Source organism: Sebastes fasciatus, chromosome 12 (assembly GCF_043250625.1).
Source record: "Sebastes fasciatus isolate fSebFas1 chromosome 12, fSebFas1.pri, whole genome shotgun sequence".
In the NCBI taxonomy this organism is placed as follows: Eukaryota; Metazoa; Chordata; class Actinopteri; order Perciformes; family Sebastidae; genus Sebastes; species Sebastes fasciatus.
Window position 1 is genome coordinate 4,768,589 of NC_133806.1, and position 23,355 is coordinate 4,791,943.

General features: G+C 41.9%; 1 protein-coding gene across 3 annotated transcripts in view; it reads left to right on the forward strand.

The window, feature by feature from the left end:
- The window catches only part of sv2a (synaptic vesicle glycoprotein 2A), a 69,899-nt gene that overhangs the window by 3,015 nt on the left and 43,529 nt on the right, over positions 1 to 23,355 (forward strand). The window contains exon 1 of one of the 3 annotated variants that reach the window (XM_074652713.1): positions 666 to 843. The exons of 1 other annotated variant lie outside the window; for it this stretch is intronic. The gene's annotated coding sequence lies outside the window, so the exon portion shown is untranslated. Of the gene's footprint in view, positions 1 to 665; positions 844 to 923; positions 1,269 to 23,355 lie in introns of those variants that run through there. One more of the 3 variants, XM_074652715.1, reaches the window with a different exon arrangement.

A 23,355-nucleotide genomic window follows, 5' to 3' on the forward strand; every position in this document is an offset into this window, starting at 1 on the left:
CAGTATCAGTGCATGCCTAATATTAATAATCTAAAAATACAAATAAAACAAATGTGTTAGAAGGAACACCACAACGGCACACAGTTTGAGCCGTTTTAGCTGCTTCACTGATGTAATTTCAAGTTTTGATTGTGTAGTTATTCTCTTTATTGCTGACCTATAGGCTCATGTGTTATTAGTATCTCCTGGTTTCAGTATCACTGTAAATTCTGCTATTTGTGTTACGTAGATACGTAGAAAATAAAAAGGATTTTAGTGGTTTTCCACTGGGGGGGGCATCCTTGTGATTTTAAACATGGCCAATTATAGGCACGCGTCCAAGCACGTGCAGGGAGAGGCTCGTCTTGCACAGTTCATTGCACCCTCCATTTGGTGCATATGGAGCCAATGACAAGTCTATAACTGACAGATAGAGAAACACTGAGCATGAGCGAGGAGAGCGCGTTTTATTCCTTATACCTGGCTGGTTCTGTGACTCCCACATACAGTTTGACCTTGTGATATTCAGATTCACCTGTGATTGAATCACTCAGGAGAAAAAATATATTTTGTTTAAGGTTTCATGCAAAACCAGCAAACCCCCCTCTTGTTTCTGAGAGGATGGTGTCCGCTGGAGGAGGAGGAGGAGGAGGAGGAGGGGGCGGTGTCTCCATCCAAGAGGGATGTTGTGTAGTAAGTGAAGTGGGAGGAGGTGGGAGGAGGCTGCAGAGCTCTGCTGCTACGTCAGTGCTCATCACAGGGACACACAGGACCTTCTTGCTTCAGGTACTCTTGGTGACTCCCTGCACGAAAAAAAAAAAAGCGAATCACCCTAAAAAACGCTCTGACCTTCCCACCAACAAGGTAAGAAAACGAATAATCCTCCTTTGCAATGTGCATTTAATCCTCCTTTAAACGCGTTAATTCCCCTATTTCCCCGTCGTGCATGCAGGTGCAGGACAACCGGATCATTTGCATGTGTTTCTGCAACAACTCGACATTTATTTCTCACTATAATAAGGAGTTTAAAGGCCATGCGATGACCCCTAAACGTGCACCTGCAAGGCAAGCAAGGAATAAATCGATTCATGGATGAGAAAATGCAAAATGTTCGTTTTGAAATGTTGCATTCAGACCGAGATTAGAAGGTTTTTTTTTGCGAAACGCGCCCTTGGTTCTTGTTCTTGCTCTTGCTGGGAGGTCTTGTGCGTAAAGAGCGATTATCATCATCATCATCCATCCATGCAGCGCTGAGGGTCGACTGAGGAAGAGGAGGAGGAGGAGGAAGGGTAGGAGGTTGTTTTAATGCCATTAAAAGGCACATTATGTCCAGCTTCCCATCATCGATCCAGTTTTGTCTAATTGTCGGTGGTTTTGGCACCGATGCCCTTGGCCACCTCTCCATCGCCTCCTCTCTTCATCGCACAGTCAAACATCTCTACACTGTTAGATTATAAAGAAAAGTTGTCCTGCTGATGCGTCTGTTCCATTTCATTAGTACAATATGAGGTAAAGCTTTGGGGAAAGTGCATGTGAAGCTGGGTGAACCTCTCCTGCGTCGTGCGCCAACATGACCTTGTAGAAACCCAGCAGGGAGAATGTGATGGAGGAAAAACATGATGAGCAATATTTTTTTGCTCTGTGCATGCTATTTTGCTTTGCGGTGGTTTATGTATGTCAGTGGTGCTGAAACGACTTTGCCCAGAGAGGGACGTCGTTTTGATAATGGGACTCTTGTTGTTTATAGCTTATTTTGTATTGGTAGAAAATTAAATTTTTTATTCTTATTTTATTCTAACGTTTTTATCTATTCTTTGGTTATTATACTGTTTAACTTGCACCAACAAAACCAAAGCAAATTCCGAGTGTATATCTCTTACACCTGGCAATAAACACCATTCTGATTCTGATTGTTTGAAAGAGGAATGAGGAGGAAGAGAGGAAGAAGCTGTTGATGGATTTATTCTATGTCTATTCTGTGTTTTAGATGGTGATGCGTTTTACAAATTGGCATGGCTGATGTCTTGTCCCTGTGTGGCAGCCATGATGGCAGCTCAGGCTTGTCTGAGCTATTTATGCATCAACCCACATGAGGGGTGGCAGTGAGGGGAGCAGCAGACCTGCAGGACTCAGTCCTCTTCTCTTTAAAAAAAATAAAATAGATGATTTATGGTTTGTGATTCAAAGCCTGACACGCTGTCAGCCTCTCAATTAGCCACTAGTATCAGGCTGCAACAAGAGCACTGGTTACATCTTTACCTTCAGTATAACAGCTCCTCTTTAAAGGGACTGTTTGTAAGAATCAGAAATGCTTGCTAACAGCGACAACTGTGGTCGTTAAGTCAACGAAAGTCAGCGTCGGGCTCGCGCTTGTGCTCGCTCTACATAGACATGAACGAGCAACGCTCAAAACAGTGAGACGACACACGTCAGCTAAAAGCACAATATCACTCTATATTTCAGCTGCTTGGCAGTAATGTTAGCTGACCAGACGGAGGTCTCTCCATGAATCAATGCTGATCCTAGTGTTGGCTTTTCCTGCCTCAGCCTCCCGACCGTGGCCGGAGCGAACAGGGGCGACACCGGCACCCGGTCGGAGACGATAACGTTTCTCGCTGCGGAGCCCCGTCACTTCACAAAACACGGGAAACCTCTGTTGGTCTGGAGGAGCTGCAGCAGTTATTTCTGCACAAAGGACCACTGTACATTTACTAGATATTCTCAGAGCTAAACTAACTGTTCTACAGTGTGGAGTGTGCGCGCATGCACGTGTGGAGGTGGAGCGAGACAGCGAGAATGCGTGCGGTGTGTGAGTGAAGGAAAGCAGGCAGAGGAGCAGAGACTCCGGCCACACGCGAGCGCACATATGCGAGCGCGCATGGGAAACCATTTGTAAAATGTTACAAACAGTCCCTTTTTAAAGGAGTTCACCGCAATCAAACGCATCCTGATGACAGTTTTGTTTTTCTTTTTTTGATTGTGACTGGATCTTGATTATAGACTTCTGATGCAACCATCCATTCTCCAGGAAGATGCCATTTTCTGCTTTTGTGTCGTGGTAAATTCAGTGTTGGTTTATGCAAACCATCCTTCAATCCATTTTCTGCACTTGTACATTGTCGTGCTGAGCTGGAGCTGTTGGACATGCAGGTTGGGTGCAGGAGGAGAACATACCCACGTAGAAAGGCCCAAGCAGGCCGTGGGATATGAACCCTAGACCTTGTTAATATCGCAAATCATTGCCTAGAAGTTTTCAATATGAATCCTATAAGCTGCCCCTTAACTTTCAGCGAAAGAGGCTGTGACTATTGTTAGAGATGTTTGCTCCAACGTTGCAGTGGTGCAGTAACTGATAAAGATTGCTGCACTGGTAAACACAAATCCAAGCTTCACAACTTCCCTTTTAGAGCTGCAACAATAAGTTGATTATTAAGTGATTAGCAGAAAAATAACCAGCAAATATTTTGAGAATTTTATCAATCGTTTGTCATTTTCAAACAGAAATGCTGGTTCCACTTTGGTTTTCTTTCTCATATAATAGGGCTGCTCAGCTATGGCCAAAATATTGAGATCCCGATTATTTAACATGATTACTCATTGACTTTGGTAACATTGTGCATATAGAAAGAAAATATATCTATTAGGGCTGTCAATCGATTAAAATATTTAATCGTGATTAATCGCATGAGTGTCCCCAGTTTTTAATCGCAAATTAATCACACATTTTTTATCTGTTTAAAATGTACCTAAAAGGGGAGATTTGTCAAGTATTTAATACTCTTATCAACGTATGTATATATGTATTACTGGAAATCACTTAATAACACAAAACAATGACAGATATTGCCCAGAAACCCTCACAGGTACTGCATTTAGCATAAAAAATACGTTCAAATCATAACATGGCAAACAGCAGCCCAACAACAGCTGTCAGTGTGTCAGTGTGCTGACTTGACTATGACTTGCCCCAAACTGCATGTGATTATCATAAAGTGGGCATGTCTGTAAAGGGGAGACTCGTGGGTACCCAAAGAACCCATTTACATTCACATATCTGGAGGTCAGAGGTTAAGGGACACCTTTGCTTTAAAAATGAGCTGCTACAACCTTAAAAATTGAAAGTTACGTTAATGCGTTAAAGAAATTAGTGGCGTTAAAACAAATTTGCGTTAACGTGTTAATATCGTGTTAACTTTTACAGCCCTAGTATCTATATTTGAAAGTTAAATGCATCAATCTGGTGCACTTTGAGAACAAAATTGAGAGGCTAGATCTATGAAGAACTGTGCTCTATAGTGAACAATTCAATCATAAACACACCACCACGGAGAAAATACGCCAGCGAGGGGCAGTGAAACAGAATGCGGTACTATAATCATTTTACATTGATTATCTTCTTTTCATAATTGAAATTGAAATTTGATCAATTGCACAGCCCTATCATATATGATAGTAAAGGGAACATCCTTGGGTTGTGGACTGTTGGTAGAATATAACAAGCTGTCTAACTACGTCACATTGAACTGTGGGAAATAATAATGGCATATACTTGTCATCATAGTGAGTGATGCCACTGACAGTGTGTCCATGCTGTTCTACAGTTTGTGGCTAATGATTGAAAAGAGTTAACAGCATGTTGAATTTGTTTGATTAAGAGTTTTCTATGCCCCGAGGCATCACTCAACACAACAGAAGCAGAGTGACTTGACTTCTCAGTGTTGCAGGTGAGGTCGACGTTGTTCACACAGTTTAACACTGTTGAAACCAGGAGGAGCTAAGGGAGCTGCTCTGTTTGGTGTTCTCATTTTCTGCCCGCTACCCCTGCTGATTGGGCCGTGCTCCGGTCCGTCCGCAGAGATTAGCCCTGTCACGAGTTACAACTCGCCTCTCCCTGCAGCTGGGAGCGGTGGAGCCGGATATATTAGCATAAAAACCCCACAGGTTGCGGTGCAGTAGAGCACAGATATCCTCCTCGACTACCCCCATCCAGGTGTTGTTAAGATCAGCAATTAGCACAGCTGTTTCAACATTTAGACCAGTGCTTCAAGGAAACGCTGGTTCATTTGTGCTGCATGGTTTTATCCAGACAGATCAGTTTTTGGCTCGTGATGCTGCCGCTGAAACGCCGCTGAAAGATTTACCGTGAGGCTGAGAGGTAATCGATGGGCTTCTCCTTCGTCTCCAGATGGGTCGGTCGAAGCAGCGATTAGTGTCAAGCACATAACTCTCCATTAACGACTGACAGTGCATTCGTTTCAGACGAGGTGTCCTCGGCTTTTAAACAAATGCATATGGTTCATTGGCCCTGTCTTTTTGCTTGATTTTCTATTTATGTTTCTACAGTAGTTATGTTTCAAATTCATCATAACATCAGGGATTATAAATATATATTTTAAAAGTCCCCAATTTTTCCTAATAGATTCATTTCATAGAAAGGAGCTTATATGTAACTATGATTTCCTTGGAAGGTTTCTGGTAAAGGCTATGTCATTTGGTGCTAATTGGGCAAATAGAGACTTGTGTTCAACTGGTACACCTCTGATTAATTCCAACTGATTGGTAGCAGGACCTTCTTTTACCAAAATAATTTAGATAATTAGCTGAACAGACAGAAATGTAAATCTTTCTGTTCAATCTTTAGTTGTAAATTAAGGGAAAGTGTTCAATAAGACAAATATGGAGAGTAAGGTTTCCAAAGAAATTAATTATTAACTTGAGTTTAAATGGATCTCTATCAGCTATTCATATAATATTAGGTACTTAAAGAAATAGTTTAATATTTTTGGTAAATATACTTATTCACTTTCTTGCTGAGAGTTATATGAGAAGATTGATACAACTCTCCAGCTGTGTCTACATCCCAGTCTTTATGCTAGGCTAAGATAATTGCATCCTGGATCTAGATCCATACTCAACACAGAACACATGGCAAGAAAGCAAATAAGCATAATACGAAAAATGTCGCACTATTCCTTTAATATGTGCTCTGTCTCTAATTTCTCTGTAATTTGTACCTAATCACAAATATTCCTCTCAAGCAACCTTCTAGCGGATTATTAAAGGTACAGTGTGTAGGATTTGGCCGCGTCTAGTTGTGTGGTTGCAGATTGCAACCGACTGATTACCCCTTCGCTCACTCCTCCCTTTCCAAGATTGAGGTAACGTGAGCCTCTGAGTGCAAAACCGTGGTAACGCCATTCACCTCTCTCAGAGACCATCCTCACCATAACAACACTACTTTAGGAGCAACGGAAGTCAGACTGCGGCTGGCGATACCACAATTTTGCACTCTGCGGCTCACGTTATCACAGTTTCACAAACGTGTCGGAGAACTACGGTGACCTTCAGGTGACATAAAAACGCTAATGTCTCTCTCTAGAGTCAGTGTTTGGTTTGTCCGTTCTGGGCTACAGTAGAAACATGGCGTTGCAACATGGTGGACTCCGTGAAGAGGACCCGCTCCCTATGTCGATATGAAAGGCTCATTCAGAACACAACGATTCTTAGTTCAGGTGATTAAATGAAAACATAGTTATGAATATTATATTCCATCTCTACTAATAGAAATGTTACACCCTGAAGCAGCGTCTCTTCTCTCCTCCACTACTTTAGTGTTCGGTAGTTTGAACTGACACACGCCGCAGCTCCAGCAGAATCACAAATAGATCTGATGCAAAGGGAAGCAAGAGCAAAGCTTGTTGTGGCAACAATGTAACTCAAACAACCGTAAAAAAACACATCCCACTTCGTGTTCAGTGAGAGAGAGGAGCTGCAGCGGAGGTGATATCTGCAGAGAGAGTTTGGCCTACATATTGTTTGATGTCTAGGAAGGATTCACCTTCTCCTCAGAAGTAGTGGTGTTGTCTCGCAGTATAATTCAATAATATAAGAGCGTGTTTGATCTGATTTTAGCATCCCATCTTTTTCTTATTTTCACTATTAATTTGTCACATTTTCATCGTTTTCTATTCAGTTACCTTCATATTTGTAATTTGAAGTGGTGCAATGTAACTAAGAAATTTACTCACGTTACTGGACTTTAGTACAACTTTGAGATACTACATTAATCTGATAGCTTTAGTTACTTTTCAGATTACAATTGTTTCATACTGTACCCTTCCTGTCCAGTGAAAACCATGTAACTCCAGATACAATATGATTTTGAATGTTTGTGATAAACTAAGTGATTAAATGTTTAAGCTAAATAATGTATTTTCTCTTGGATCAGCTGGAAAATGCATCTTCACAAAGCTGAAAACACGGCTGTTTTTCTGGCACCATTAATAAATGTATGTATATATTTATTATTGGAAATCAATTAACAACACAAAACAATGACAGATATTGTCCAGAAACCCTCACAGGTACTGCATTTAGTATAAAACAATATGCTCAAATCCTAACAGGGCAAACTGCAGCCCAACAACAGCTGTCAGTGTGTCAGTGTGCTGACTTGACTATGACTTGCCCCAAACTGCATGTGATTATCATAAAGTGGGCATGTCTGTAAAGGGGAGACTCGTGGGTACCCATAGAACCCATTTACATTCACATATCTGGAGGTCAGAGGTCAAGGGACCCCTTTGAAAATGGCCATGCCAGTTTTTCCTCGCCAAAATGTAGCGTAAATTTGGAGCGTGGATTGGATGGATTCATCAGGTTTTCTAGTTTCATATGATGCCAGTATCTTCACTCGAGCTTTAAAACTGAGCCCCCTACAATTTAAAAATTGGTAGTTGTGTTAATGCGTTAAAGAAATTAGTGGCATTAAAACAAATTTGTGTTAACGCGTTATTATCGGGTTAACTTTAACAGCCCTTATTTCTAACAAACACACCCTCAGTTGAAGAAAGACATTTTGACTGCCGCTCACAGCATCATTAACTTGTAGAGACACAAGTGGTGAATGCTAATGAACTAAACATTATGAAGTGACACTAATGTGAGCTGAAGGTACGTGCTGTGAGAAACTCACACAGCTGTATTGTTCACAACAGTTTGTATGTGCCGTGCTGCCGGTTTGGAGCTGCACCTCTCAGCTACCCTCAGTCTGACTCCTCTTCAGTCCATTTTGCAGCGAGCAAAGCCAAAATGGATGCAGAGCGCTGACGTCACTGTGCTTGACACGGTGTTGCTAGCCGCCTTGGTGCCACCAGGGTGACGGTGCACGCTCAGAGCCCGAGCAGGGGAACAATGACGTGAGTCATGTTAGGCTGCAGATTCTCCCAAAGGGGACAGTTCAGCCGGGGAGGAGCTACGACCCAGTGAGCCTAACAACCAACCATCACACCCTCCTCTCAGGCTGCTGTTATCTCCTCAGCCTGGATGGGCCTGCAGCCATGCAGGAACATGGTGCAGCTGAGTAAAGCTGTCACTTCCTGTGTGACTCTGTGCAGATGGCACACTGTGGTTGGTGTGGATGAGCGGGAGCTGGGCCGAGGCTGCTGTGAGAAGAGTTTACTTTATCGCACCCATTCATCACTGCTGGGGGGCGAGACCACTCGGGCACTTCTGTCCTTGTGGCCGGAAAACAAGACATGAATAATTGATCCTTCACACGGCCTCAGGAGAACTCCCTGAAGCTCAGACCGGCTGAAAGATGACGGATGAGGACGGATGAGAAATGCTGGTTTATGAGTGAAATTCAGAATTACCACAAGAGGCCTTGGGTCAGGAGGATGAGTAAAAGCCAGTTTGTGTTTGTGGTTTAGAAGAATAGTAAATTTTCCACCTCCCCCTGCTTGTAGAGGGCATTCCAATGGCGTTACCAGTGATGGGAGGCCTTTCTAAACCAGCTCACACAAAGAGATTATATTACTTTGATTAGTGTCAAAGTAACCTTTGACTCCTCTGACCCGCAAGGTGCAAAAATATTTTTTTCAGAATTTAAATATTTTTTTTGCATACAAATTCTTGCAAATTCGTTTCAACGCCACTAATGTCTTTAATGCATTAACACAACTTGCAGTTTCTAGGTTGTGCGAGTGACGATACTGGCATCATATGAAACTAGAAACAACCTGATGAATCCATCGGTACCAACCATGTCATACTAGCTTGTCACAGAGGAGGTTAAATAACGCTCCAAACTTGCGCTAAATTTTGGCGAGGAAAAACTGTCATGGCCATTTTCAAACAGGTCCCTTGACCTCTGACCTCAAGATATGTGAATGTAAATGGGTTCTATGGGTACCCACGAGTCTCCCCTTTACAGACATGCCCACTTTATGATAATCACATGCAGTTTGGGGCAAGTCATAGTCAAGTCAGCACACTGACACACTGACAGCTGTTGTTGCCTGTTGGGCTGCAGTTTGCCATGTTATGATTTGAGCATATTATTTATGCTAAATGCAGTACCTGTGAGGGTTTCTGGACAATATCTGTCATTGTTTAGTGTTGTTACTTAATTTCCAATAATAAATATATACATACATTTGCATAAAGCAGCTTATTTGCCCACTCCCAAATTGATGATACATTTTGAACAGATAGGAAATGTGTGATTCATCACAACTAACTATGGACAATCATGCGATTAAATATTTCGATAGACAGCCCTGATAAATAATAATTACTGTACAGCAATTCCTTCCACATTTAATACATCAATATTCTGATTAATTAATTTCACTTTTAATGCAGGAAGACAAGACAAGACACTTCCCAATAGACATTATTCCTGGGTTTTCTCTTGAAACTTCTCCCTTTAACAAGACTAAGAGTCTACAGTAATGATGTGTCATTAACTGTAGGAGTTAATCTCCTATCCCAGAGGTTCCCAAACTTTTTCACGTCAAGGACTACCTGAACTGACACAAATTAGACCACAGACCCCCATTTGATAAGACCTTTTGAAAACCACTATCCTATCCTGTATAATCCTGTCTCGTTTCACTTTTTCCACTTTATCAAACTGATTTGAAAAGAACATACGGCTGAATGTAATCTCCTCCTGTGGTCTGAGCGTGCTTCATTATGAGCGTAGGTGTTTTGTGGGGGGAAATCTTCAAACAGAGCAAACGCGTGGGCTCTGCTGAGCCGACCCAGAATGCAACGCTCCTGATGCACTCAAGGGAGCAGAAAAGACTCTCCAACGGAGATATCAGTGGCCATCCGGTGGTTTGGGCATGAAGACAAATATTTTATTACTGTGTGCTTCAGGGGTGTTTATTGTGCTTCTCAGTGGGCTGTGAGGAAGAATTATATAGATGGACATGTTTTCACTTTTCCTCCAGTGGTGACCGTGAAGAATAAATGTCTCTAATTAACTTGGCAAAAAAAAAAGAAGCCCATGAAACTGTACTTAAAGCCAGTGGTTAGACGGCACTACTGTAAGGCGGTTATGGCATGAGTCATATTGATGTTGTGGCGTAGCCGTAGTGCTGGAGTTTTACTTTTAGTGACGTCAGAAAAAACGCCGGCCACGTCATCATCTTTCACCAGGATGATTGCGGTGTTTGGTTTCTTGCTAAGAAACTAGGGATGCACCGATGCCACTTTTTTTCAGACCGAGTACAAGTACTTACATCTGGGTATTCGCCAATACCGAGTACCGATACGAGTACTTCTCTGTGCCAAAAGACCCTCGTTAACAGCCAGCTGGAGGGTGTGAACGACACACGGCAGGCTGGGGAGTTCCGCATATGAGGCGGTGCGCCGCGACCGGCTCTAGGTCGTCTCGGAAAGGCTCGGGGCAATGGTGGCTCGCGGCCGCAGCTTAACAGCGCTCCCCGCCTGGACCTCACCGCACCATGACGGGGCTCCCTGCTCCCGGTGCGACTGTCGACCGGGGCGGACTGTCCTCAGTGTGCCCCAACCGCGTTGTGCCGCGGCCCACGTAAAAGGTGCCAGGGGTCTTTGGCGATGTCGGCAACCCACCCGACCTGTCTTGGAACACGGACCAAGGAGTCTAACGCACGCACGAGTGGCTCAATGACAGTGAGGGCCGGCGCATGCCAACTGAGGTGGAATCCGGCCCAGCGGGGTTGGACGCACCACCGGCCCGTCTCGCCTGCACCATCGGGGAGGTGGAGCGTGAGGACCCGAAAGATGGTGACGAGAGGTTAACGTCACGCTGCTGTAAAGTGGTATCGGTGCCGTTGTATCGGAGACGTTTTGCGAGTACGAGTACATGAGCACAGTATCTGAGCCGATACCCGATACTGGTATCGGTATCGGTGCATCCCTATAAGAAACTATGTGAAGACTTTTCTAAAATGCAAATCCACAATTAATCTGGAAAGAAAACTCCCATTCAGACACCCATTCAATTAATAAAAAAAACAGACTGAAGATAATTTGTTATTTGAGGACCAGCCTGTACTTTAGAAAAATACTGAATATCAAAGCCGATGATCTGTTTTTAGTCAAAACGGTTATGTACGGTGGCGTTTCAGGAATGAACTCATCAGCGTCCGTGCTCTCTCTATTAGCATGCCGTCTTGATCAGGATTGTGCCGCTGAGCCTCGGGGACAATCTATCAAGAGGAGAAAACTCACCGTGTGCGTCACGATGAGAAATCAAAGATGTCAAGAGAAATGAATTCAGAGCTGCGTGACATTACCAGCCATCTGCAGCTCCGAGGAATCCTCTGACCTAATCATCACCACCGCTTTCTCTCTCTCACACACACACACACACACACACACACACACACATGCTGCCTTAATCTCTCACTTTGCACACATGCATTTCTTTTTCACTCTTTGGCACACACATCATGTTCACACACACACACACACACACACACACACACACACACACACACACACAGACAAAGACTGTCATCACTCATGCTCATCTCTGTCACACTCGCTAACTGCAGCGTCTGTGCCGTCAAAATGAGCATCAAGATTAAACTCGGTGTGTAAATGTGTGAACAAAAAGTGGAGAAAAGACTGCAGCAATAACACCAAAACTACATTACAGACGCAGAATGAGTGCTGCAAGTCTGGGTGACAACTAATAATTAATATTTATCGACTTGTCTCCTGTTATCTTTATACAAAAAATCTGTCGTTGAATTTGAATAATTCCAAGTAAATTGTAATTCTAAGTGATTTATCATAGTGTTTAACTTTGATTTAATGCATTAAAGTAAACCACGTGTCGTTATTTTGAACGTTGATTTGATACATTGTGATTTTGCGTATATATTTGCTGTATTATGATGTCACTCAAAATTGGCAAAAAATTGGAAAAACATATAAATTTCAACCACACAGCTGTACTTCATTGTTCGTTCCTGTGTGAAGAAGATAAAAGCAGAAACAATTAATTAGTTGATTGATAAGAAGAAGAAAGAAAGGAAAAAAGAACAATTTTGATTAATCGTTTATTTCTAGCAAAACATTCATTGGTTTCATGTGTGATAGTAAACTGAATATATACAGTATATATATATAGGTTTTAGACTGTTAATCAGACAAAACAAAACATTTGAAGATGTCATTTTGGACTGGAAAATTCTAATGTGCATTTTTAACTCTTATCTGACCAAAAGATTAGCCGATAATGAAAGTAATTGTTAGCTGCAGCCCCGGTGGAGCGTGGTAGCTTATACATTAAGGTGTGTGTTAATGTGCATGTGTGAAGGTGTGTTAATCTGTGCGGTGATGAAAACTGAGGTTATATTTGGAGACAGGTATGACTCATCCTCGCAACCAACGAAGGAGCTGTTAATTGGATGCAACTTTAGACGAACGCTATCTAAAATACTGAGCCTCAGGCACTGAGAAGCTGCAGTAACAGAAACGTTTCAGACGCTGTTTCACTTCTCAGAGGCAAGAAGTAGAAATAAATGTAATAATAAATGTTATTTACTGAATTACAGTAATCAAGAGGCCTCTTAAGCACTATTATAAAGACTTTTATTGTTATGGCTCCACTGTGCTATTAAATGGGAAAATGATGGTTGTCTTGTGCATCATTTTATTTAGTTATTTTACCCTCAATTCAACCTGACATATTCGGTATCTCTCTAGATCTACGCTAGAATTAGAAATCCATTTTTGTGGGTTTGAACAATCCCCAAATCCCCATTGTGTCTCTGGTGGAGGTTGTTGCTGTGGGTTTGTTTGTTTTTCTCTATTGCTGTGTTGAAAAGGCTTTTCATCATCACTATTTAACCCGTTACAGTATGTTCTATCTCAAAACTCTGAAGGCTCTTAGGCTTTTTTTTTTTTTTTTTTTACACAAACAGAACAGCAGCCTTTCATTTTTGTTCCACGAAGCCGTCTTTCTTCAGTTCATGTCACAAAGCAACCCAGGAGGTGGATATAAATATAGTTTAGAGGTCTCGTTTGTCCACCACCGGTTTCCTGCTGAGAAATGGTTCTCAGCAGGAAACCGGTGGATTGCCTACTCCGGGTAGGGAATGAGTCCTTACCCCAAGTGAAGGAGTTTAAGTATCTCGGGGTCTTGTTCGCGAGTGAGGGGACGATGGAACGTGAGATTGGTCGGAGAATCGGAGCAGCAGGGGCGGTATTGCATTCGCTTTACCGCACCGTTGTGACGAAAAGAGAGCTGAGCCGGAAGGCAAAGCTCTCGATCTACCGGTCAATCTTCGTTCCTACTCTCACCTATGGTCATGAGGGTTGGGTCATGACCGAAAGAACGAGGTCGCGGGTGCAAGCGGCCGAAATGGGTTTCCTCAGGAGGGTGGCTGGCGTCTCCCTTAGAGATAGGGTAAGAAGCTCAGTCATCCGTGAGGGACTCGGAGTAGAGTCCTTGCTCCTTTGCGTCGAAAGGAGCCAGTTGAGGTGGTTCGGGCATCTAGCACGGATGCCTCCTGGGCGCCTCCCTTGGGAGGTGTTCCAGGCACGACCAGCTGGGAGGAGACCACGGGGAAGACCCAGGACTAGGTGGAGAGATTATATCTCTACTCTGGCCTGGGAACACCTCGGGATCCCCCAGTCAGAGCTGGTTAATGTGGCCCGGGAAAGGGAAGTTTGGGGTCCTCTGCTGGAGCTGTTACCCCCGCGACCCGATCCCGGATAAGCGGTTGAAGATGGATGGATGGATGGATGGATGGATGGTCTCGTTTGTCATAATGTGATGCTATGTGTTGCTTTTAACCTGTGTTAATTGATGTGTGGCCTCTTGGGGGAAGCGTAACTTGTTGACATATGATAACTGTATAAATTGAAATGGTGAATGTGTTACACATCTAGCAGACACAGAGAAACATAGAGCATCTACTTGGAGTTGTGTTTCTGGTCTATGTATCCTCATACAACGGTTCGTATGATATCTTTGATTCTCCTCATTTTTTGTGCATTTTCCTACAAATGTCCAGCAACATGTGTGTGCATACAGTCTTTTCAAAATAAACTTTTGTCTTCACAGGAAGCAACTTGGTTAGGTTTAGGCAACAAAACTACTTAGTTGGGTTTAGGAAAAGATCGTGGTTTGGGTTAATATAACTACAGAAGCGGCGTAACTTAAGTACATAAGTTACGTAAAAAATAAATTAACGTTTTTGGTTTCACACGGGATACGTACGTTGCCTGGGTGAAAGTCTGGAGTTTTTTGACCCACACATCCGCCCCGACTTCCTCCCTACGCGGTGTTTGTTGCTGTTTATACTTGTTCATGATTACCTGGATACGAATACATATGAATTGTGATATATACAAATTACAGTGCCTTACTTTTTGTAGGTATAGCTACGAATGGTGTATGAGAACAGCCTGTTCTGATAGACTCACAAGTTAGTCTCTAAATACTAGGTAGGTTTGTTAGCGGCCGTTCTCACCGCCATTCTAGCAACAACTTTGCATTCAGAAATCCCCAGACGTTCGGTAAGTGGAAATCTCCGATTGTCTGGTATCGCAAGACTATGTTTCTGTGCTACCCAAAGAATTTAATACACACTCTTTTATCTCCGTTTTGGTCTCCACCAAATCCTTTGAGGGAGATATCTGGATTTTATGCTGCTAAATGCTCCACTATGTTCACCAGCTATTCGTCAACTGTGTCAGTCTGCGGTTTGGTGAAGGACAACGCTGTTCTCAAACACTGTTCGTAGCTATAACTACGAAAAGTAATCTGTATATATCCCACAAAATCAATGTGTATTTAAACCACGTAAACGTGAACCAGGAAGTATAAAGCGCGACAAACACTATGTAGGGAGGAGATCGGAGTGGATGGGTGGGTCAAACAAACACCGGACTTTCGCCCAGGTGAGCAGTGTTTGAAACCAGAAGTCAATGTTGATTTTTTTGTCACGTAACTTCGGTACTTCTGTAGTTATTTTAACCCCAAACACAATCTTTTCCTAAACCTAACTAAGTAGTTTTCTTGCCTAAACCTAACCAAGTTGTTTTGAAAAGATTGGCGGAAGTTGACATCTGTAGGAAAAGCACGAAAATGAGGAATAACTTTTCGTAAGATATCATACGAACCGTTGTATGAGGACACGTTGACTGGACAGTTAGTGTCCAGTGGGTTGATGAGAGCGGTGAGACTCAACCAAAACAGTAAAGTTGTGGCCTAGAAAACCAAAACAATGAGCTGAAATGTTGCTAAAACAGCTGTCGTATCTCAGTCCACCTCAAACAAAGGCATGTTTCTTGGGTCTTTAGATGCCGAAACAACACCTGGGCCTCTGGTAGTTTGACAGCCAGCTTATTGTTACACACTGCGCAACATCTCCACCAGTCGCAACGAGGTCAAACTAAAGTGTGCAGCAAGTGAACCAGATCAAAGACACAGCAGTGCCTTTTTTTAACCGTAGGGACATGAGTTTAGACTACTCTACAAAAAGATGAAGCAACAAAACCACAATGTGGACATCTGCTTATGTAAACATGTTAGTTATAACAGTCAAATTCAGGGATAAAAATGAGTTAATCGTGAACACCAAGACCTTTCCATACGTCTTATATGGGCATCGGGGAAGAGAAAGAAAGCAGAAGAAAAGATGGTAACAGTGTGTACATCACGCTGTCAAGAAAATAAATGGAGCTGTCAGTGTGATGGGATTTCATCAGAGCTAGTTTATTCAGGGAGTGTTTTAGTGTGGTGTGGTTTAAGGGCGACGGGGCGCGGTGCTCTATATGAACTGCTCACCGGTTTATTCCTACTCATCCATCTTCTCAGAGCCAGTAAACGCTTGTCTTCTCCCTGCCAAAAGCTGTCTGCCGCTAAGTGGGTCTTGTATTTCCACTAAATAAAATGTCCCGTTCCTATCATTGAGTGCCAAGGCCCGATGTGAAAGGGGAAATCCATTTTCAGCAGTTCAGCAGATGCTCTTAACGTTTTGAGTTTAGCAGTAAAGAGTAATTGTTAAATGCTCAAGGCTATCAGTGAGAGTTATGAATGGTGGTTATGCGCTGGTGTTGAAAGAAGTGCCTTGTCAGAGTCGGACTAATGTGGTTATAACTCCTCCAGTGGCAGCTGGAGAACTCCAGTGCTCCTCCGAAAGATAAATAGTTGACAAGACTATTCACATATATAATATTCCCAATACACTTCTCTACTGAAGAGTGAGACTATGTTGTAGATCAATTAAGCTTACAGTATAAAATATCATTAAAGAGGACCTATTGTGCTTATCTTCAGGTGCATACTTATAAGTTTGGTTTCTGACCCACCTACCCAAAAATCTCAGTCTGCTCTGATTGGTCAGCTGGCCTACTGTTGTGATTGGTCAACCGAACCAAACTAGCCGCTAGGCAGCTATTATGCAAATATGGTACTTTGTGACATCACCACATTACATAAGGCAGGACTTCAAACAAGGCGTCTCAGGCAGTTCATGAGCAGTGTTTCTGTGGGAGAGAGTAACTCCCGTTGCCGTGGACTTTGGGCTTTGTAACTTTGCAGACCTTTTACATGCACAAAAATCTATATAACATTTTAAAGGATCAGTTCACCCAAATTACAAAACAATATATATTTTTCTATGTAGTGCTTATGTGTGAGATAGCAGCATGAGGCAGATATCTCAAAATCTCACCTTTTCAAGATTGCGGCATATGACGCAGCAGCTCCCTCAAACTTGGCAACATTTATTTTGTCATCATCTGTACTCTTTTAGTTGCGAGTAGGGACGTCACGAGAACCGATACTTTGGTCCCAAGTCGATGCAAAAATGTGACTGTACTTGTTTTCTACGGTAGGCTGCTGGTACCATCTGAGCTCGGGACTAACGGCGTCCCATTGTCCCGGGGACGGAAGAAAATATGTTTGAGACACAGTAAACTCTCACTTTCAACATGTCCAGGGGACGCACCCTATTTTTTCCCGGATAACGCTACATTGTGAACAACACATCGGTATTGAAATCAGCAGGACGCGAGCTAGTTAACAAAATGTTAGCAGTCGGTAAACAGCACAGTCCTGCAAGGGGCTAACGCTAATGGGAGGTGCTATTGATTTACATTATGATACGTTTTGAGTATTGGGCTAAGGTAAATTCTAACATGATCGTGATGCGTTCAAATACTTGAATAAATCCAGTTGTTTGAAGGAGATGTTTTCACAGTCAACGAAAATAGATAATAGAGAGGGAATTATGACCTGTTTAAGTTCCTCACAAGGAGGTACCATAATAAAGGACGGTATGTTCAAGTGCAAAGGGTTTATTGTTTTGTTTTTGTTTTTTTACCATGGTATTGAATTAGAATCGAAAATTATGGAATTTCACTGGTATTGGTATCGACTACTAAATTTCTGGTATCGTGACATCCCTAGCTGTGAGTACTGAAGCATGAACTTCCTATGAGAACCGACTACTCATTAACACCAGTAGAAGATGCAGAGGGGTTGTATTAAACATTTATTACTTGTATTTTGGCCACACAACATTGACATAATAATCCAGGAACAATGTGACTGACATCAGCCCTGTTTGGCCACTAGGGGGCAGCGCAGCACGCTGTAAACACAACACCGACATATTATCACTTCATAAAGTGTTTATGATGAATGTTTTAGCAAACTGTTGCGTATCTACACATTCAGCTGACACAGAGTAACACTTGTATTCATGGAGTTGAATAGACCTGAGATGTCTCTCTGTAGACACACTCATTTGATCCATGGTGAATATAAAAATATTGAAACTTAAAACTATAAGTACGGTGGACCACCTTGAGAAGATTACTGCTCGTTCCCTTTAGCATCCAGGCCTTCATGTCCCAGACGGCCTGAGCCAGACAGACTCAGTGTTTCCATCCCCAGACGATCTGTAAAACTGTGTGATTAGTCGGAGCAGCGTGGCTCCAACATGTCATGAATCATTTAGCTCCCATGTTTTTGCCTGCCATCTTTTGTTAGCGTGCTTTTAGCCCGCCGCATTGTGTGTTGCATATGTGTTAGTGCGTGTGGTTATGTGGTTGTGGGAGGCTTCCCGTCCCTCTGGCGTCTTCTCTGCTCACTAAAAAGAAAATGGGATTACATAATTAAGTCTTTCATCAGCCAGGGTTTCTGCTCCCCCCCCACACACACATTTATTATCAATTTACACTTCATTACAGATGCCAGAACAGTTTGGAAAAGTGCTTTGTTTCACAATAACTCTTAACTCTCCAGAAAGCATTTATCCCTCATCGGAGGCCGGTTGCATACAAAGACATCAACAATATAAAACGTGTATATTGTGATTACAATATACTTTCACTGCAGTAATAAAGCAGCCACAGCTGCACGGTGACCCTACATATGCACACTAGGGAGGTATTTGTTATTCATAGGCAGAGAGACCACCAACACCACTCTCATCTCAGTACCTCCGGCTCGTGAAAGGCTAATCGGATGGTGATGGGCTGCCTCACTGCATTCAGAAGGACCTCAAGAGTCTCCTTGTACAAAGGTCGTGACTATGGTGACGAAGGAGGATCAACCAATCGGCTGAGTCCTCGGAGAGGAATAGAAAATTGATTGAGTCACTGTGCAGAGATGGATGTACAGTAGCTGTACAGTGTCTAAAGTTAGAGACGGGAAATACAGATTTATTGTCAGACTCATAGAGCAGGTGGCAGAGGTGACACTGTATGTTATATGTATATGTTCTTTATAGTTGAAATGACCTTTCCAAACACTAATCCTATCGAGATATCGTGATAATTACAAGCACATACTAACTCAATTTTCTCAGAAAATCTGATCATTTTGCTCAGTAGTTCTTAATTAAATGAGAAAATACTTTTCATTTGTCAAGTATTTAATTCACAGACCATGTGATGTATGATGTAGTAATATATATATATATATATATATATATATATATATATATATATATATATATATATATATCGTGTCCCCAGGCTTATTCTCAATGTATGCAACCTTCATTTGACTGAGCTCTAACCTCTGATGCTCAAGATTAAATGTACAGAATGAGCCCCGGTAGCAGCAGCGACTGTGAGGAGACTGTGGTACTACAGGTACTACCGTTACAGAGAAGGATTGCATACAGTCGCCTATAGTTTGGTATAATACACACTGTATACAAACTGTAATGCTTTAATTTCTGGAAAACGTCCTAGACAGATTCCTGGATAGAACTAATTATATTAGGGAAAATAGGCTTAATTAGATAAAAGCTTTCTTCACACTAAAGTAATATTCATTAAAGCTAGTAGGTTTTTCAAAAACATTTTTTTGTTATATTTGTTGAAATTCTCATTTTATCCCGACAGCAAATAATAAATCAAATGCTCTGACAAAAAAAGAAAAACATCCGGTATCTGTGGCTATCACAGGAACGTAATAAACCCGTTGAATCATTCAGGTAGGTAGACGGGTTTGACAGCTGTGAACAATATCCATTTTCGCCGTTCACGTTCATTATGATATGTTTATGTTCATAATGATAATTTGGGGCTAGATTTAGCGACCTTTGCAGCTAGTGCTGCTACTTTCATTGGAAAAGAGTTGGCAACACTGCGCTGGGTTTATCGGTTGTATATTTATTAAAATCTATCATACTCTTGCTAGTTTATCAAGATTACCGACCTTGCTTTAAGTGTTCATTTATTATTGGACACTTGATTATTCATATGTGTTTGCAGGCTCAGCTAACCTGTATGTGTACCAATTGAATAATGTCTGTATTTTACCAATAATCACAACAAAAGTATTCTTCTTTTTAGGGAAACTTCCTTGGAAAGTATAAGGAAGTAATTCGTAAATTAAGGACCTGTAAAATAAAGCGTTACCAAAATTCCTTATTTATTCCTCCTTAGTATGTAAAACATGTACTTTCTAGTTCCACCATTTTTATCTTTTAAATAACACTTATTTTTCTGAATGTTTCAGTGCACAATGTAAATAATAGAATTTGCCTGATAACAGGAAATGAAGCAGTTTTTGCAGGCAGATCACTCCGTCAACGGATGACACTTTTCTAACATTTCACATATGGAAACGAGTACCTTTAGGGAGTCCTTATCGATCCTATTTGGTAAATATTGCAACCTGTTTTTTTAAGCACCATGATGAATATTGTTGCAGCCCGACAGACCATTAATCCTAACAATGCATATGCATCTTATAATAATGTGATAATGTTATCAGCTATAACACACACAGAGCAATCGTGCCCTCCAGCTGTTCTCCATGTTCAACATATTTACATGGCTGTATAACCGTCCTCTGTGCCCTTAACATTATGTGTCTTTTATGGGAGCAGTGCAGGCTGGGTAAATGTCAAAACTGATGTCGATACAAATTGAACTGATTGATTGTTTTCACCGGCTGCTGTCGTTCAAAGTGGTTTAATTCATTCACTGAATAGTATTTTCAGTGTGTAGCCGGCTCTCTGTGGAGCATTCAAACACATTAAAACACACCGCTGTCGTTCTTCATCCTTTTCAATGTATTTATGAAAGCTGCAAACAAGGTCACTTCCCTGTTTCCAGCACAGACCTTATATTTAATTCATGCTGTCTGCACTGTAGGTTTACTGAACCACAGTCTGTCTGTAGGCAACAGAACATACTGACATAGTGTCTGCTGGTAATGTCGTCCATAAATTTCTGAAAGGACGGTGGATTTGAAGCCTGGAGTTTGAGTTTATCACTTGCTGCTCTCTTGACAGTTTGTTTTTGAGCTGTGAAATCCAATTTTCTGCTGCAGGGTGGAGCTGAGAGGAGTGAGCAAGCACAACCATCATGGCTTACACGGCCTTTAATATATTCCTAATGGAGCAATCACTTTCAAAATTGCTTCCAGGACGTAGAGGAAGTTAGACTCTAATGGAGAGAAAAACATATTCACTGTGTTTCGGAGGAGGGTTTACTATTCACTTTCACACAGATGTGAGGATGTTAATGCTTTTCGTTGTCACACATGATGAACATCTTTGGATTTTGGACTGTTGGTCAGACAAAACGAGCACCGTGATCTCGTCCCTACGCGTCATATTTTGCGCTTGGGCAGCCTTTTGCGTAGAATCTTGCGGCTGATGGTTCACGTGTGGTTAACGTTGTGAAACGGTCACAATTGTGAACGTTGTAACACATGGTAAACATTGTGAAACGGTGGCGGTTAAGTTTAGGCAACAAAACTACTTAGTAAGAGTTAGGAAAAACATCATGGTTGGGCTTAACATAAGTACGCTAGTAACATAACGTAAGCTACGGACGTAACGTCATGTGACTATGTGGCATAGTGTCACGTCAGTAAAAATCATTCAACTTTTGGTTTCACACGGGACACCAACGTCAGCCCCTTGAGTAAAAGTGTTGTGTTTTTGTACCATCCACCATAACTCCCCCCCGCCCTTAGCAGACCTTCTCGCTCTTAATACTGAGCCCCTCGCTCTGAGCGCCAAATAATTACGTGGATGGGTTTACACTGGAGTTAGTTGAAAGTCCGGTGCGTCTCATACAGACGGTAAATGATGCCTTGTGCGTCGGTATCAAGACATTTCAATATGTCATGTTGGTCTGTAGGAAATTATAACGGGCATTTTCCATATTTTCTGACATGTTATAGACAAAATTAATTGATTAATTAAAAAAAGAATTGGCAGAATGAAAATAATAATTTGTTGCAGCTAGGGCTGTACAAATGGGTTCCTTAGTTTTCTAGTTTCATATGATGCCAGTATCTTCACTCTAGCTTTAAAACTGAGCCCGCTATGACCTCCGAAAGATCGATTGGGTTAATGCGTTAAAGAAATTAGTGGCGTTAAAATTAATTTTCGTTAACGCGTTATTATCGTTAACTTTGACAGCCCTAGTTGCAACCCTAAATGAATCCTTGAAAAGAATATGCTCAAATTCATGGCAAAGGTTTAATTCTGTGTATCTGTGTTGCAACATGCCTCAACTAACTGACCAATCAACAGACTGACTCAACAGCAGCTCAGCATGTGAGTCAAAGCTGAGTAGCTAATACAAAACAAGTGCTTAATATGGACTATGTAGCCTTTATCCAACGGTCTCCATACGTACTGGAAGCACATGGTTGAATCTCCTGGCTGGGGACATCATGAATCGGTCACTCTGTTGTCACAAACATGTGAACAAGTGAAAACTAAAATGAGCAAATGATAGGATGAGATCCAGGCTGGTGACAAAGCACCAAATGTCTTTCACAACATTTGCTGATGATGTGATGCTGTCTGTCAGAGTGAGAAACTGTTGAAACAAAAGAGCTGCAGTTTGTTTTTCTTAAGATGACCACAAAATCAACAGTAGATATGGAGATATGGAGATATGGAGTATTAAACGATGTCAGATATTAGAGAAAAAATACTAGATCTTAACTCTGGACCATATAATTTGAGCTCAGCGGCAAACATTTCTCTCCAAATCCTTCCAGATCCTGTGACCTGAGGGACGTTTGTTGTGAGGCTGGAAATCCAAAGAAATAATTCAGCAACAAATATCTTTTATAGCAGCCGGTTTGAACAGAGCTGTTAAGGGAGAAATTGAGCAAGACCTGACCCAAAGGCAGTGCCGCTGAGGCTCGATGTACATGAGTAATCGATTTAGCCCCGGCTGCTCGTTCCTGTAGTTCAGCCTGAAGTCTGTTCGGCCTCCAGATATTTATCACTGGTGCAGTTCAGCAACTTGTAAAGTCTCCTGCCTGCCTGAAGTCATATATAAACAACATAAATCCAACATAGTGGTGTGTTGGTGATGTATGGTGTACTGATTAATTTAACATTCTAAGGGCAGAACCTTTAGATACCATTTGTTCCAGACTGAAATATCTCAACGCCACCATGAGGCTGACCTTTTGTGGTTTTGGGTGAAATATCTCCAACAACTATCGGATTGATTGCCTGAAATTTGTTACAGACATTCATGTTCCTCTCAGAATGAAGCCAACTCACTGTGGTGATCCCTAAACTAGTTTATATAGCACCATCATCAGGTCAAACATTTATTTTTTGTCCAATGTTTTTTGGT